This window comes from Marmota monax, unplaced genomic scaffold (assembly GCF_021218885.2).
Source record: "Marmota monax isolate L192 unplaced genomic scaffold, Marmota_monax_Labrador192_F-V1.1 WCK01_AAM20220418_F8-fsc00003, whole genome shotgun sequence".
NCBI classification, from domain to species: Eukaryota; Metazoa; Chordata; class Mammalia; order Rodentia; family Sciuridae; genus Marmota; species Marmota monax.
The window spans coordinates 28,611,116-28,628,590 of record NW_026694084.1 but is presented as its reverse complement, the minus strand read 5'-3'; the positions used below and the strand labels follow the sequence as shown (position 1 = coordinate 28,628,590).

The window sequence follows — 17,475 nt, the reverse complement described above, 5'->3', positions numbered from 1 at the left end:
TTAACACAATTTGTAATGATTTAATTTGTTCTTATTGTTGTTTTATGCTTTCCCTGCTGGATTGAGCAAAGTATTTCAGCTTATCTGATACTACTCTCTACTGCCTTTGAGTGAATCTATCAAAGCAGGCATTTAGTGTAGTTATCTGTTATCTATCTTATGTAGTCCTTTCTTAGACTCTAAGAAGCAATGGTTAGGGGCTGGGATGTGGCTCAAGTGGCATGCGTGAGGCACTGGGTTCAATCCTCAGCACCACATAAAAATAAAATAAAGATATTGTGTCCACCTAAAACTAAAAAATAAATATTAAAAAAAAGAAGCAGCAGCAATGGTTAATAAGGCCCATATTGCAGATTTCACTTCAGTGTTAGTCAATTCTCCTGACTTGCTTAGGAACTCTATAAATTTACCAACTGTCACGATCATTTAGCCTACTGCCACACCATAGTCATAGAACACTGAGCACAAATCCTCACCACCACTATTCAATTCACTATTGATTGAGTAAATATTTAAAAATACTAAGCACTGTCAGCCTTACATCAGGATGAAGATGAGGAGCATCGAAGAATAACATTATCTTATTTTTAAAATAAATCACAACTGGAATTAATTGCAATGCTCACTTTGAATCAGGAACTATGATAAATTTACTATACATAATTTAATCTTCACAACATCCCTATATAGGGAATGGTAGAGCATACCAACCACGAACACAGCTTCTAGAATCCTACTGATCCTGGTTCAAATGCTAGGGTTTTGCTCCTCTTGCAAATTCCTTGACTTCTCCATGCTTTCATTTCTTCAGCTGGGATATAGGAGTTATTGTGGTACCCACACCTTAGGGTCACTGTGAAGATTAAATGAGATGACACATGTGATATGCTTAGCTTTCTGTGTGCCTGGCACATACAAAGTGTCCCATAAATGTCAGATACCATTTCTTAACTTGCTCTTCTGGAGGTCAAGCCCTGCAGCATCGCACTTTGCGCCTAGGACAGAGAAAGCGTTTCCAGGCTGAGCTCCTGCCTTTCAGGAGCACACAGTCAGAGACAGCTAAGAGCACACTTGGAATTCAGAAGAGCACTGCAAACATGTTCCTCCAAGTGACTGCGTTCAGTTTATGGTCCAAGCACGGTAAGCTCATGTTCTCATTTCCTTTTCCCCCAAAATAGCTATCTGTGCTCCCTGAAGAGGCCCTGGATGATTATAGTTCCTTAAATACCCTGAAATTCTCAGGATAGAAGGAATGTTTTTCTAAAGCAGGCCCAGCTTGGAGCTAGAAGACATAAGGTTAAATTCTCTGAGGCTATGACAATGTAACTCATTTCCTGTTTTTCTCAACTGTCTAGACACAGATCTCATAAGCATTAGCTGTGAGTTCCACCATCAGACTAAAAATAGAAGGTTTAAATACAAAATGCTGTGTTGGAGGAAAGATTGTAGGTTTCTACCTTTGTCTACAAAATGACTGTATTGAAACAGCATTTTTTTTTGTCTTCTTTGTTAGTTTTTCCATTAAGTCCTGGAAAACCATATTTCAATAGCAGGAACATAGCACACTTTTTTTCCCTGAAGAATATGTCTGTCCTTTGATAATACAATTTTCCCTCTAGGTTTTACTAGTCACTTGAAGACATAGCTCATGGCAGGTTTCCTCAGTAAGGGATGTGGTCAAACCCACTAAAAATGTTGCATAGACCAACATTTAGCCCCAAGTGTCTACAAGGGGATATTTGTTGTGTGACAGCAAATGCATGTGAATTGGGCATATTTACTTCTTCTATCCTCTGCCTCATAAAGAAATCTGGTAATTATTTTTGAACATATGATTTTTCCAGAAAACATTTTAAAACTCCTTAATAATACCCAGATAGTGTTACACCAGTGTGGGGATCCAGTATGCTGAGTTTCCCAAACTTATTGGACCACAGAACCCTTTTATTAGGCTAATCCTACTAGCACCTCCCAGATTAGTATAACATGGAATATCAGTTTAGGAAATGTGAATTGAAGTACTCTGACTTTTTTATTTCTGATTCCAGAATTATAAGAGATCAGGTCTTTTCTCTGACATTCTCAGCTACCTGAATCACAACATAAAACATGACCTAAATAAATACTAGTGACTCTTCAATATTGTAAGTATATCTGTTCTCTTTACTGCTGGGAGGCAAATGCCATATAAATACCTGTGCATTTACCTTTTAATATTTACATATTGAAATAGGTACAAATTGAAATAAAGATGAGTGTCTTGGTGTACACAAATATATTTTCTAATTCTGCCCACTGAGAAGTAGAGACCCTGCTAGCAATGAACATCCATTCTCCAGTTAAAAAAAAAAAAAAAAAGAATTAGACCTCTTTGGAGAACAACTTGATTTTAGGGTTGGGGAGAAGAAAATATAAGTCTAGGATAAAAAGTGTCAAACATTTAGAAAATACTCAGAAGTGATAGGGCATGTTGAAAGGATACAGGAGCCGACCTGTTCAAGCTCCTCATGGCCAGAGCTGGAACAATTTGAGCAAAAAAATAAATATGATAGTATTAAATTATAAGTCATAAAATAAATATGGATAAGCCTATGCTCTGCTAAAACCACTAAGTAAAAGGAAGAAAAACAGATATTTGTGTGGCCTCAAAGCATCTCCCTAAGATATCATTAGTCACAGAGAGAAACATAGAAAAACCTAGCAGACATCACTCTAACCAAAAGATCAAGGTTAACAGAACCAGTAATAATAAATATTGATGCTGTGGGGAAAGACATGACATTACTTCTGAGATATTCCTGCCAAAACTGAATTATTTATATTTTATCTTGAAAGATAAGGAAAAACTAAATCAGAGAAGGCTGAATTAGTCTTTTTCTCATAACAAAGTTCAACATGGGATCCACAGGGTCTTGCTAAGTTGCTAAGGCAGCTTTGAACTCACTATCCTCCTGCCACAATCACCTCAGCTGCTGAGATTACAGGCATGGGACACCATACCCAGCAATCTCCTGGTTTTGATTATTATACTGTGGTTACATAAGATGCTAACATTAGGGGAAACTGGGTGAAGTATATATGGAAATTTTCTGTACTATTTTTATAATTTTTCTTAAGTCAAAAGTTTTTCAAAATATTTTAAAGATTTTTAAGAAAAATATATTCACAAGCCAATAATTTACAGCTCAATGCCAATGTATGCCAATAATATTAATAATATTAGTAACAATAGGATTATTGTTTTTTAAAAATAATATAAAAAGAAGCTATGCTAGAAACTTGAATGTGTTCTTTACTCTTTACAATCTGAAGGCATAAAGCTAAGTAACATGAACATTAAGGGACATGTCAGTTTTTGTTGTAACCTAGCAGAGAAGATCAAAGTAAATTACTTGTGAGAAAGTCCAAATAGCAAACTAAAATTATGGATAATGTTGAATATCTGTGCTACATTATCTCTGTTCCTTGCTCACTTATCTCAGACTTCAAGGTATGTCAACAATGTAGAATTCGGGAATATAAGCTAATAAATACTCTAGGTAAACAATTACTCCTTAACTTTCTGAAATTTTTCTATAAAAATCCCTCAGGGTCACACATTTTGGATTTTACCCAAGGACTTCTTCACATGTTGACTTTATTGAATACACACTACCACCAAATGAGATGCTTCATCTTCCCCATTTTTTGAAAAGAAACACCAACTTTCAAGGAGATTGACTTTCCCCCGCACACCGTCCCATCTCTCCACCCCAGCAGCTAATAACTCCAATTGTTTCCTGCCATCAAAATGAGGGTAAACTAACATCCAAGTTATCCTGGAATGAGAAAATAAGCAATGAAAAGAGAGGTGTGATAGCAGGGGAGGGACAGAGAGCTGGCAAGAAGGAAGACAATTTTTGTAATGGCTAAGAGCATGCATGCAAACTCAGCTGAGCCACTTTCTGTGATCTGGCTAGGTTACTTTCTGCCTCTTTCTCCTCAACAGAAAGAGCTTCAGTAACTCTTTTAGCCAGCTTTTTCACTGTTTCGCCTAAAAGACCCAACCAGAACTGTTTTTACTTCCAGCTGCCAGCACAGAACAACCGTAGAGGAGGAAAGGTTTATTTAGATGCTCACAGTTTCAGAGGTCTTAGTCCATAGACAGCAGGTTCTAATCCTCAGGGCTCCAGATGAGGCCGGACATCATGGCAGAAGAGTGTGGCAGACAGAACCAGCTCACATGATGATCAGAAAGCAGAAGGAAAGATCTCCACTTGCCAAATACAAATATATACCCCAGAGCCACGCCCTCAATGCCCCACTTGCTTTCAATTACCACTCAATTAATTCCATCAGGTGATTAAGTCACTGATTGTGTTAAGGCTCTAGTAATCCGATCATTTGTCCTCTGAACCTTCTTGCATTATCTCACATATGAGCTTGGGGGATACCTCATATCCAAACCATAACAGTAACGGTACAAGAGAATTGTGTCCCTCCCAAATTTTATGTCTAGCCAGAACCTTAGGATGTGACCTTATTTGAAAACAGGGTCTTTGCAGATATAATTAAGGTCACAGTGGATAAGGGTGGGCCCTAAATCTAATGGTGTTATTGTAAAAAGAGAGACCAACCAGAGAAAGAAAGAGAAGGCCTTGTCTAACGGAGACAGATTGGAGCCATCCAGCTGTAAACCATGGAAACCCAAGGATCACTAGGAACCACAGCCAGGAAGCCAGGAGGAGTCAAGGAAAGATTTTTTCCTCAGAGCCATCAGAGAGAGCAGGGCCTTGCTGACACCTGAATTTCAGAGTAGCCTCCAGAACTGAGAGAATAAATCTCTACTGTTTAGGGATTAAGCTTATAGTAATTTACTATGGCAGCCCTAAGAAAACAATAGAAGAAGCAGTATGGAGGCAATGTGTGTGAAGTGCCTAGCAGAGGACAATCAACAACCTATGAGTCACCACACCTGTTCTGCTGTAGTAAGAAGGAACACCAGGGATGCCAGGGTTAATTACACATTTCTTACCTTTGGAGATTTTCTAGCACTGTAGACATGATAATTAAATGCAAAGCAGCATCCTATAATGGCTCATGGTGCAGAAAAAGGGCATCTGCAGATAAACTGATGAAATTCAAAGTCTGGAGTTTAGTTAACAGTAATGCACCTCTGTTGGTTTCTTGGTTCTGAATAAAGTTCCATGATAATATGACGTTAACATAATCTAAGGAAACTAAAACTAGGTAAAGTTGAGACTCTGCAACTTTTCTGTAAATCCAAAATACTCTGGTTTATTTAAATATAGGTATATGTATATATTGGATGTATATTTATGCAGTGAGAACTATATACGTTAATACAGTTAACCACAAATAATTTGTTTATAACTGAAAAGTTCAAACTAGGTTTCTTATATAAGCTTGATACCACTCTTATAATATTGAAAACTTAATCATGCCAAGCTGAGAGAACAGTCAATAATAAAGAGACTCCAACTCACTTGTGCATCCCCACTCCATCAGGAAGAAATAAAACACCTTGGGCTGGGGCTATGGCTCAGCAGCAGAGCACTTATCTGGCATGTGTGAGGCATTGGGTTGGATCCTCAGAACCACATACAAATAAATAAAATAAAGGTCTATCAACAACTAAAATAATATTTTTAAAAAACACCTCGCCAAATAACTGCATACACCATCACACAAATGAGGATACTTTGCGAGTCTCTTCCATTAATTTGGCGCTTGCAAAAGCAGTACTAGCATCTCTTTTTACCCTATTTTCTGTTTCTTAAATGGAGTGCAGCTTGGTGACCCAGAGAAATAGCCCTATAAAGAGATAACTTCAGATGGGACACAGACTTTATGACCCTCAGCCTGTAAGTCCTCGTCCTTTTCATTCCCTAGCTATTCAATGAGTCGGTCTCATAGGGTGTTAACCTTAGCAAAGACCAGTGGACAGAGGCTCAGTGGTTACAGTTCACAAGGGCCCTTGAAGACACGCACAGCATTTCACAGTCCCCCTAATGTTTTTTATTAGTCTGTTCGTGCTGCCATAACAAAATACCCCCCCGGGCCCGCTGGTGTCTTAACAACAGAAATCTATTCTCATGGCTCTGAAGACTACAAAGTCCAAGAAAGGGCTGTCCGTTTCTCGAGACGGCTATCTCCCGAACTTGCACTGTCTCCTCGCTGTGTCTCACACGGCACAGCGAGTAGCTCTTTTTCTTTGCATAACAGCTCTAATTCCATCCTACAGGACCTCATCTAAACTGAATTCCTCCCAAAGCTCCACCCCCAAACACCGATACCCTGGGGCACAGGGCTCTGACATATGAATTTGGACACACAGAGTTAATAAGTGCACTCCAATCTACAGGACTAAGCCTGCCCTCAGTGCGGCAGGGAATAGCCAGCACTTCACTCACCAGCCCCTCAGTGACCTTCTACACTCCAGGCACTGACCCCCAGAATCCCTCCGGCGTCTGTCCCGCCCACCCCGCCGTCTGCCCCGCCCACTCCGCCTCCGTGGAACCGCAACCTCGAAACTCCGCTATCTGAAAAGCACAGGAGGCGAGGCCCAAGTGGACCGCCACACACACTGACGGCGAGGAGCACCTGAGTCGATTCCGGCGAGACGACGATTGACTTCTTTTTTCCTTATGTAGTCCCGGCTCGATGAGCTGGGCGGAGGGAGACAGCGTGAGCGGTGCGCAGTCCCGTTTGGAATTTTGGCGCGCAGCCCGCAGGGGGGAAGGGAGGCCGCCGCCCGTTCTCATTGGCTGGCGGCGCCTGGCGGCCCCGCCCCGCTCCTGCAGACACCTGCCTGCCGTTTCCCGCCATCTAAGATTCAAACGCAAGATGTGGGTCCTGGAGCTCTGAGAAATAAAGCCCTCAGCGTTGACAGCTTTCGACTCTGAGCCTCAAGAGCTCTTTACTGCCGACTTAACCACAGGCTGACTACCAAAAGGAAAAGACGAAAGGAGCTTCAAGAGCCAGTAAAGCCCAGTAGTTAAGGACACAGGCTCTGTCACAAATTATTCACCTCCGGGTCCTAATTTCCTCAAGCAGAAAATGCCTAAATAGGTCTGGGGATGTGGCTCAGGCGGTAGGGCGCTCACCTGGCATGCGTGCGGCCCGGGTTCGAGCCTCAGCACCACATACAAACAAAGATGTTGTGTCCGCCAAAAACTAAAAAAAAAATAAATAAATTTAAAAAAATTCTCTCTGAAAAAAAAAAAGGAAAGAAAATGCCTAAATAATACCTAAGATCCTACGGTATTATTATACCTTATTACCATGCCTGCACGAACTAAGTGCTAAATAAATCTTGTTTGCTGTCACAGAATTACAGTAAATGGCTTCTGTAAGATGACAAGAATTACTTGACAACTTTGAAATAAATAACATGCTGAATGATCAAAATGAGAAAGGAGTCCTATTGCAACTGAAAAATATTTTATTTATTGATCTGGATAACTACAGTTTACTAATGCAGCATGTGTTAAATATTCGTTGATCATCTATTATTTGCCAGGCATTATCCCAAGCACCAGGGGTGCAACAATGAAAAAAAAGATGAAAAATGATCCCACAAACCGGCATGGTAGCTAGCCCATGCCTGTAATCCCAGCAACTGGGTAGATTGAGGCAGGAGGATCACAAGTTGCAGGACATCCCCAGCAACTTATTGAAACCCTGTCTCAAAATAGAAAATAAAAAGGATTGGGGATGTAGTACGGTGGTAAAGTGCCCTTGGGTTCAATTCTAGGGTTCTCTCCACTCTGACTTCACTGTTTGGCTTCTTCTCGCCCTCCCAGATGATCCCCTTGAGCAAGATTTAAAATAACTTCTGCTCAAAATGGATAAACAAACAATACCTTTCTAACATAGAAAAAGAATGAACTTTTGATAAGACAACAGGGATGGAATTCAAGAATGATATGCTGAGTGGCGGGGAGGTCAATCAACTTTTCAGTGATTTGGTTTGTGTGTGTCCACTTATATAACACTCTTGAAAGACAGAATTCTAGTGATCTAATGATGGAGAACAGGGATCAGGGTTGGCAGGCAGGTCTTACAGCTGTAGTAGGAGGGAGTTTCTTTGGAATTTTGTCGATGCTGGTAATGGTGTCTCAGTGTGGTGATGCTTACACAGATTTGTAGATGTGATGAGATTTTATAGTAACAAACATACACACACACACAAAATGATGAGAATCAAGTGATCTACAGTTTAATTCATAGTAATGTACCAATAGCAATATCAATTCCCTAGTTTTGAAAACACACTCTGGTTTTATAAGATGTTATCATGGAGGGAAGCTGGACAAAGAGCACATGGGAGCCTCTCATTTTTGCTACTTGTTCTGAGTCTTAAATTATTTCAGAATAAAAGTTTCCCACAAGTGGTCTAGCCCTGTACTGTCCCTCCCATGGAGCCTGCACTTGAGCTCCAGGAAACACACTCTTCTTTTACCCCAGGAAACACACTCTTCCTTTACCCCAGCAAACCCTGGGAGCACAGGACCAAACCCAGCCCTGTGTCCTGCCGCCACAGGCCAGTCTACCCAGGTCTCTTTGCCCCCAACTGTAGAAAATGTATTTCCCCCGCCCTTCTGGACTTTCTAAACCCCTGACTTCTGGTGGCAAACTCATCCCACACATATACTCTGATCACTTGTGTATTCCGTGTGGCTGAGGCAATCCAAAATTAGGTGACAGGGTCGTGAGCATTTCCCTGGTGCGGTGGATGCTGTATCCCTGATACAGTTCTCCCTTTGAGGATGAGGCCCTCATCTCTACCCCGAATCTCAGAAAATTTCTCTGAGCTGAAGAGAGCACCAAGGTCACATCCCTTTCCCGGAGGCAACCTGCATGTAACGACTGGTCCCTGTGGGGGTTACTGATCCCAGTGGGGGTTAAGAAGACTCAGCCTCCTTGCCTCAACAAGGAACAGCTCTGAAGTCTAAGCCAGCTCCAGAACCCCCTTGGGGTTGGCTGAGGCCTTTATAGTGACTGCAGCAAAGCTCCATGTGTCCCTCTGTCTCATCCTGCTTGACTTTCCCACAGGTGTTGGTCCCAAGACACTCCCACACAAGCCTCCTTCATAGTCCCTCCAGGGAATGTGAGCTGTAGCACTCAGTGAACTCCATATATGACAACCAATCTCACACTCATTTTTTATTCCAATTACCTACTGAATTGAGGACTGAGTCAAAATTGAGAAAAGGAAAGTTCCACTTAACACATTATATTTATGATAGGAATAATCAAGGAGAGTAAAAAAGAAATTTCAAAGAGGCCTTGTGGAATATTAAATAGCCAGTAAAAATTCTGAACATTTTATAACAAAACATTCCAGAAAAATGACCATGATCTGATATTAAGAGAATGAAAAATTGATTCTGGACTGAGAAAAAAAGCAAAAAAAAGGACATCTTGGAGATATTTGGAGACATGGGAGTACATCCTGTATACAAGGTAATATTCTTGCATGGATGTTAAATTTCTTGAACATCATGATAATATTGTGGTTAGGTAGAATGTCTTTGTTGTTAGTTTCAAAACCCTGCTTTAGTGTTTATGGGTGAAGTCTCATGATGTCTGCAACTTGCTTTCAAATCATTCAGGAAAAAAGAAAAAGGATTTTTATAATAAGCCAGCAAGAGCAAGAGAGCTATTCTCTGCCAAGACCAGGAATATTCTTGCCCTGGTATTCTCATTCCTGTGCTAGATGCTCCCCCTTGTGTATCAAGAGAGCAAGAATGCATTCATCAAAAGGGATTTCAAAATTGCCCTTCACAGCCAGAAGGCAAGGCTGCAAGACTTTCAGAGAAGGCCATCAAACTGTCATTTTTACTGTCTCCAATCCCAATCCTTAGTTAATGGTGTATTTCTTATGGCCTCCATCTCCCTGGTACCAAAACTGAAGTCTCAATTCCTGTGGGGTGGGTGGTTGAGGAAAGGCTGGGAGTGGCCTTTAGCCTTGTCTGTGAGGAAACAGGCTTTGAAATCCAGTAGCCCTGGGCTGGGTCCTACTTTGGCTGCTTGTTCCCTGGGTGACCTCTTCAAGCATCACCCTGACTAATCTGAGAAGCAGGGAATCACCAGTAGCAAGTGAAAGGAGTCAGGAAGCCAGCCAGGTTACTGAGCAGGTGCCCAGTGGATATGGCATTGTGGGTGGCTGGGGGCGCCCCCAAGAGAGATGGTGTAGCACCTAACTACTATTTGGACATGCTGTGGAGCTAGAAAGTTGGAGCATTCATCACCCAGTTCCCACTCAGTGGCCTCTGAAGGCTGCTCCAGGGTGTATTAATTCCCCCAGGCTTCCTGTCTGCCCAAGCCAGAGCCAAGTGTGTTGTGTGGAGGGAAAGTCTCTCCCCAGGCCTCCAGTGCTTCACTTAGGTAAGGAAAGGTAAGGAGGGGGAGTCCTGGGGAGGGGGGCTAATAGCATCTGCCACATCACCTGGAAGAACCATGTTGGGGCATAAATGAGAGAGACCCTGAAAGCCATTATCAGAGCGAGCATCTGATAGTGTTCAATGCACCAGAACCCAAAAGCAGGCTACTTTGGCTCCTTGATCCTCCCCTGGATGGCAGAGTGTGCCAGTTTCTATCTCTTCCTTAACCTTGACTAATACAAACTCTATCACGTCCTGAAAACAAAATCTCCCAGATCCATTCCTCCTTCAATTCCATTCCTTATCCCCACACCTTTGTGTTCAGAGGCCTCTCCCCGCTGGTCTCTTTTGTCCCCTCTGCCAACCCCAACCTGCCCATTACAAAGGACACTCTGCTAATATTCTTCCATCTCCTGTTCAAGAACTTTTAAGGACCCCTTTCTTCCTACAAGATTAAATCCTCAATTCATGCCTGGTTCAAGGCCCTCTAGCAGGAAAGGCATCACACGTGCCTAAGGCACCCCATGGCTTCTCTAGGTTCTCGTGTCTACAGTCCACACCACTCCTCACACCCAAGACCAGGAGAGAGGCTATGTATGCCCTCTTTTTGCCTTTGGATTTCAACATATTCCAACATGACCAGAGCTTCCTCTTACGCTACAGTAATTCTGGAGTCAGATCCAGATTCCAGTCATATTCCACTATATTACTTTGGGTAAAGTGCCTATGCCCATTTCCTCATCCAAAAAAATTAAAAGAATTTTAAAATAACAATAATTCCTACTTCATAAGGTTATTTTAAGGATTAATAAACAACAAGTTGCTTTGAACAGTGTCTTGCACAAAATGAGTACCCAATAAACATTAACTATCTGTATGGATTCCTTTCAGGTACTATTTCAAGATTTTATTAAAGAGACATCTGTTGTGAAATAAGAAATAATATTGGTCTCTGTCCTCAGTTCCTGGCACAAAACTCCTAAAATGATTGTTAACTTCTGAGCAGTAGGAGTGGTAGGGAAGATGTTTGTTTTAATCTGTGTTCTGTGCCCAGGTTCCTGAGACAGAGCTAAAACCCTTGCAGACAGGGGTGCTAGAAGAATCTTTTGTTCCAATATTTGGTCTTTGACCCTGGTTCCTGACACACAGCTTCTAAGACCTTTGCAATTTTCTAGGCAAAAGGAGTATCTGACAAAGAGCTCCCAAATCCTTGGGAATTTCATGGGCAACAGGAGTATCTTCTGCTCTCAGTGGGCTCCTGGATGGAGGCTGATCGCCAGAAAGACCAGATCATGATTAGAAGCTAGAAATTTCCATCCCTACCCCCATATTCTCCAGAGATGTGAGAGGGACTGGAAATGGAGTTAATAATAGATCATGTCTTCATAATGAAGGCTCAATAAAAATCTATGGACTATGGGACCTATGGGGTCCAGAGAACTTCCAGGTTGGTGAATATATTTATATGCACCCCAACTCCACAGAACAGAAGCTCCTACACTTGGGACCCTTTCAGATCACCCCACATATCTCTTGATCTAGCTCTTCATCCATACCTTTTATCATACCTTTTATTAATATAATAAGCCAATAAGTAATATTTCCCTGAATTCTATGGGCCATTCTAGCAAGTTGATCAAACCATGGAGGGGATCATGGGAACCCTGTAAAATGTATAATAGCTCAGCTAGATGTGTATCCTGACAACCTACTGCTTTTGACTGGTGTCCAAAGTAGGATATACAGTTTTATGGGACTGAGCCCTTAACCCATGGGATCTGACTCTAGGACATCCTGTTGATATTGCTGGAGAAATAACTTATGTATAGGGAAAAACCCACCAAACTTTTGATGCTAGTCCATCTAGCATCAAAATGGAAATACTGTGCTATTGCTATTAGCAATGTTGAACATGAGAGTAGAAAAAATAGTTGGTGTTTCCTACCTCATATATCTGCCAAGAAAGTTTTCTCTCTGAATGAACACATGGGCTTCCTGAGCTTTTCTGCACCAAAATGGTAGTTCAAAGCTATGTATGGCACAGAAACACACCATGGTTTCATATGACACATGGCTGTATCAGTTTCCTCAGCCCCCAAATGATAAACCTATAGGTGGTTTCCAATATTCTATTGTTATACACCAGGCTACAAGGAATAATCTCAATTACCTGTCATTTTACTTATGTGCAGTACATCTGCAAAATAAATCCCTAGGTGAGGAGTTACTAAGTCAAAGGGATGGTCACAGGTCATTTTTATAGATAAATATCTGAACTGCCCTCCATAGAGATTGAACCAAAATGTTTCATTTGTTTGTAAAAGTTTCCAAGATGAATCTGAGCCTCCATTTTTACTCCTATGCCCCAGATGTAATGATTACTAAGAATGAAACTAAAAGATTTTCCCCTTTTAGGGGAAAAACAAATTGTAGGTGTTCATTGTTTATTTTTAAAAATTATTTATTAGCTCTAATAAATTGAATAAAGCAAATTCCTATTACTTATTATATACTATATTTCTAAGAGGTATTAGGAAATAAAAATAACATGTTAGTAATTTTAAAAATGTAGTTTTTAAATTACTATTTATCACCTGTGCAGTAACTATCTTTGAACATTCTTGCAAATTTTTTTTTCAAAAAATGTCTTACATTATTTGGAAGCTACCTCAAATCATTTGTCATGATAAAACTGTACTTTATCAATATAAAACAATTTCCAAGATGCCTAGAACTTCAACACTTGGCAAAGTCATTTAAATGACAGAGCAAAGAAGGTAGTAAAGCAAAAAATAATAATTTTTCTTAAATCACTTAAAATCACATTTTTTTTCAGTAAAACTGCAGTTTATTTCAATTAAATTTTTTGATCTCAATGACTTTCCCTTATTAACCTCTTACACTAGAAAATAGCAATCTTAGGGAGAAATAATATAAAATACAATAAATATACCCATAAGATTATGTGTCCAAAAAGTGAGAAGAATTCATATTATATAATTCTATGGGAAAAAACTTCCTAATAATCTGTGTGTTACATGGCATGTCACTACAGAATAAAGAATTGAAGTTGTAAAGTCACATTTTTTTTTTAGTTGTCAATGGACCTTTATTTATTTATACACAATGCTAAGAATTGAACCCAGTGCCTCACACATGCTAGGAAAACACTCCATCACTGAGCCATGACCCCAGCCCCACATTTATTTTAATATTTATTTTTTAGTTATAGTTGGACACAATACCTTTATTTTATTTATTTATTTTTATGTGGTGCCGAGGATCAAACCCAGGGCCTCACATGTGCTAGGCGAGTGCTCTACTGCTGAGCTACAACCCCAGTCCAAAAACCACATTTTTTAAGAAGTAAAATGATTAACTCTTTTTTTCTCCCCTGAGGCAATCATGCCCAACAACTTTGATTTTTCCTTCACTACTTGGTGAAGAGCCCAAATATATACTTTGTTGTGGTTTAGTTCCTATAAGGATTAATATTGCTCAGAACTGATGAAAATAATTAATTCCTGCGGTACACTACGTTTTCTGTGATTTTGTTCACTTAAAAATGCCTGCTATCTGGCTGGGAATATATCTCAGTTGGTAGAATGTTTGCCTTGCAAGCACTCACACAAGGCCATGGGTTCAATTCCCAGCACCAAAAAAAGAATGTCTGCTAACTTAGATATTTAAGATGTGCATCCCAAAGTCCAAGTTTTGAAATAAAAATCCCTGAAGTATTTAAGTTCTCTCCATATTCAAAAGCAATAAAAACAATCAGGATGAGGGGAGAAAGAAAAGAAAGAGAAAGAAAGAAAGAAAGAAAGAAAGAAAGAAAGAAAGAAAGAAAGAAAGAAAGAAAGAAATTGTGCCCATCTACGACTAAAAAAAAAAAATATTTTTTTAAAAAGCAGGATGATAATTAACAAAGCTTTTATCCAGAAATAATGTCAGTGTCAGATTACTGTAAACTTTGAAATGGAATGTTACAGAACATGGGGGTAATCTAGGAATAGGGTGAACTGGGAACTCAGCAAAAGAGACGGCAGTCAGGAGGAATGTCTGCCTTTAAATCCTAGCTCTGGCTCCCTAGCTATGTGGCTTTGGGTATGTTACTTTACCTTACTATGCCTCGGTACTCTAATCTGTAACACAGAGAGAATGATAGTATCAACCTTATTTTATTATTCTGAGGATTAAATGACTGTACATATAAAAAGATCAGAAGGGCTAACAGGAACATACTGGATACACAGCATTAAGTATTTTAAACATTTTACCTTTCAGCATGTGACTAGCAAATCCAAGGCTATAATGGGGATCAAGGACTCCTTTCTGATTCTTTCTATAATGTGAGTAAAAAGATAAGATCTCCTGAACATCTGCCCCAAGGTTCACAGCAGCTCTGCACCCATGGGCCTTGGGTGGGGGAGTGACTCAGCTATTGTCCATGGTTCTAGAAAAGGTGTATGCCACAACAGTGGGACTGTTCACAGTTTGCTCCTCAATTTGCTTCCAATATTCTTCCCAGAAATTTCTTTAAATCTCCAGGTCCCCATGGAGACCTCAGGAGAGACTGCCCATTGACTTTAAGTGAAATTTTACCATGACTGCTCCCTTGATAACAAATGGATATTTTTAAAAGCCTGGCCCCAACAGATTTCTGCTGCAGCTCATGGCCACAGCCACATTCTTCCTGGACTGAGAGGGTAAGAGTTCACCCTCTGGGGCCAGGCTGTGTGTTCTGCTCAAAAGAAAGGGGAAAAACACAACATGTGCTGCTACTCTCAGCATCAGAGACCAGGCGAGGGACTTTCCATTCATGTTTGTGACCAGAGGCTAGAATGAGGTGTCTGCCAGGAATGGCAGAGTAAATTAATCAACTCGTGTTCTTTGCTGCCTGCAGAAATTAGTTGTAATGTGCTTTTCACACCAAAAGGTAGAAAAGTAGAGCTTGGAGTTAAGGCTGGGGGCACCACACAAGAGATCTGTTTGAAAAAGGACTCCATCGTCTACAGGAGGAATAGAATCTAGTCAAAGCAAAGAATTCAAAGAGCGAGAATTCCCCAGTACTTTGCCAGCATTATTCAGAGTTCAGTGAAGCAAGACACTTGATGTTCCAGATTCCCAGCTCCTGGGGTGACAGAAATTGTTCCTTTCTTAAATACTTGAGGGATATTTGCTGAGCAGCTCCTATAATGCATCAGATACTGTGCTAGGCGGCAGCATGAGAGTGGAGAATAAGGTAGAAAGGCACCCAGTCTAGAGAAGGGAGATGGAGAGCAGACTTTTAAACAATATGCAAGATCACTGAAGTTAGTGATAACTGCTAGGAAGGGAGGAAGGGCATGGATGTGGACTGGGGCAGTCAGCTCAGGGGATGTCAGCCACAAGAAACAGGAAAAAAGGCTGGCCAGGATAAACAGAATGTGAGATCTGTTTACTGAATGAGCTCCTCCTGCCCAGGAACAGGAATCTAATGGGGGAGGCAGGACAGGGAGTGGGGAATGGCCAGGAATGGAGAGCGTAGTCACAGAGGCAGCCTCCTCACAGAGATCACTGAGAGAAAGTCACTGTGAGTGAAGATGACATGTGACTGTGAAGACCAGCCTGGATAGTGAGGCCTGATACTACCTAACATCCATAGCAGGAAATACAGAATTGAATACGTAATGCTTATCTGCAGGCTACACAGGCACAGCACATTCCTGGGAAGTTATAAAATAAGCTGAAAAAGAGGTTGCTCCTGGGTAGGGAAATCATAAAATTGGATGGCAAAGAGGGAAGAAAGTTTGCTTTGCACCATTTACTCTTTTATACATTTTTAATTTGTACTATGTATGGGTGACCTCTGTTTTTTAAAGAATTAAAAATTAAACTGAGGGGTTGAGGGTATAGATCAGTGATAGGGTATTTGCCTAATATGGACAAGGCCCTGGGTTCAATGTCCAGGCACCAGAAAAAAATTTTAAAACTGAGAAAAACCACATACAAAAAAAAAAAAAAAGTTTGCCTTTTTGCTACTATTAAGCAACCCCTCTTTGGAAAGACATAATTTTCTTAAAAGCTACATAGTTTTCAATCAGGAACAACCAGTTCTACTAACTTGAGAGCCATTTTATGTTTTCATGTTTGCTTCCCCATTCTGGGGTATATCAGATTCTCAGAGACACTTCATTTCTCTTGTTTTCAATTTACAAATTCTGTCCCCTGCTTTTCTCAAAAGCTCCTCCGTCTAGCACACCTGTAATCCCAGCAGCTCAGGAGGCCAAGGATTACCAAATCAAAACCAGACTCAGCAAAAGTGAGGCACTAAGCAACTCGGTGAGATCATGTCTCTAAATAAAATGCAAAATAGGCCTGGGGATGTGGCTCGGTGCCGAGTGCCAACTGAGTTCAATCACCCGTACCCCAAAAAGCAAACAAAAAATCCTTCTCCTTCCAGACAGTATTTAGCTCTCCTCAACGTCTACTATAAAAGCAAATCTTCCCTCAAAGAAAAATTAGCACAGAAAGATTCAAATAACATTTCCTAAACCTTGTAAAATAAGAACATCAAAGAAAAATCTTCTAAAGGAACTTACCTTTCAGTTAAAACTGACAGAAATCCAAACTATATAAGCTGAAGAAGAAGGAATCCACTGGTTCATAGAGTTGGGCAGCTCAGAAGTTGGGCTAGCTTCAAGCACAGATCGATCCGGGACTCATGCACCATTGCTGTCAGCTCTGCTTGGTAGCTTGCTGCACTTAGGCCCTTCTGCAGTTTTCATGATGCTCACCAGCAGCCCCAAACCTCTGGGCCTCTAGCTTAGCAATCCCAGTAGAGGGAGAAGTCCTCCCTGAACAGCAATACAGGAAATCCAGAGAACATTCTGATGGATGAGTCTTGAGCTTGTCCAGGGTTGGGACTCAAGCCCGGCCTAGCTCAGACTATATTCTAGTACCACACCAAACGGTGCAAAGAACAGTACCCAGGAGTGCTGGGTAAGAAAGAAATAACAGATGTCCTCTGTCACTTCTAACAAGTCAAAATTACAATCATGGATATTTTAAGAGGCTTGAAACTATAAAACTTTGCTCCCTACAATGT

The 17,475-nt window shown here is 40.8% G+C and overlaps 1 long non-coding RNA gene across 2 annotated transcripts in view; it reads right to left on the bottom strand.

The window, feature by feature from the left end:
* The window catches only part of LOC124106825 (uncharacterized), a 44,272-nt gene extending 38,792 nt beyond the window's left edge, over positions 1-5,480 (bottom strand). Inside the window, exons 1-2 of one of the 2 annotated variants that reach the window (XR_009228681.1) lie at positions 4,120-5,480; positions 712-853 (exon numbers count right to left, since the gene is read on the bottom strand). This is a non-coding gene — a long non-coding RNA (uncharacterized LOC124106825). The remainder of the gene's footprint in view (positions 1-711; positions 854-4,119) is intronic. The other variant, XR_009228682.1, reaches the window with a different exon arrangement.
* Between the last annotated feature and the right edge of the window lie 11,995 nt (positions 5,481-17,475).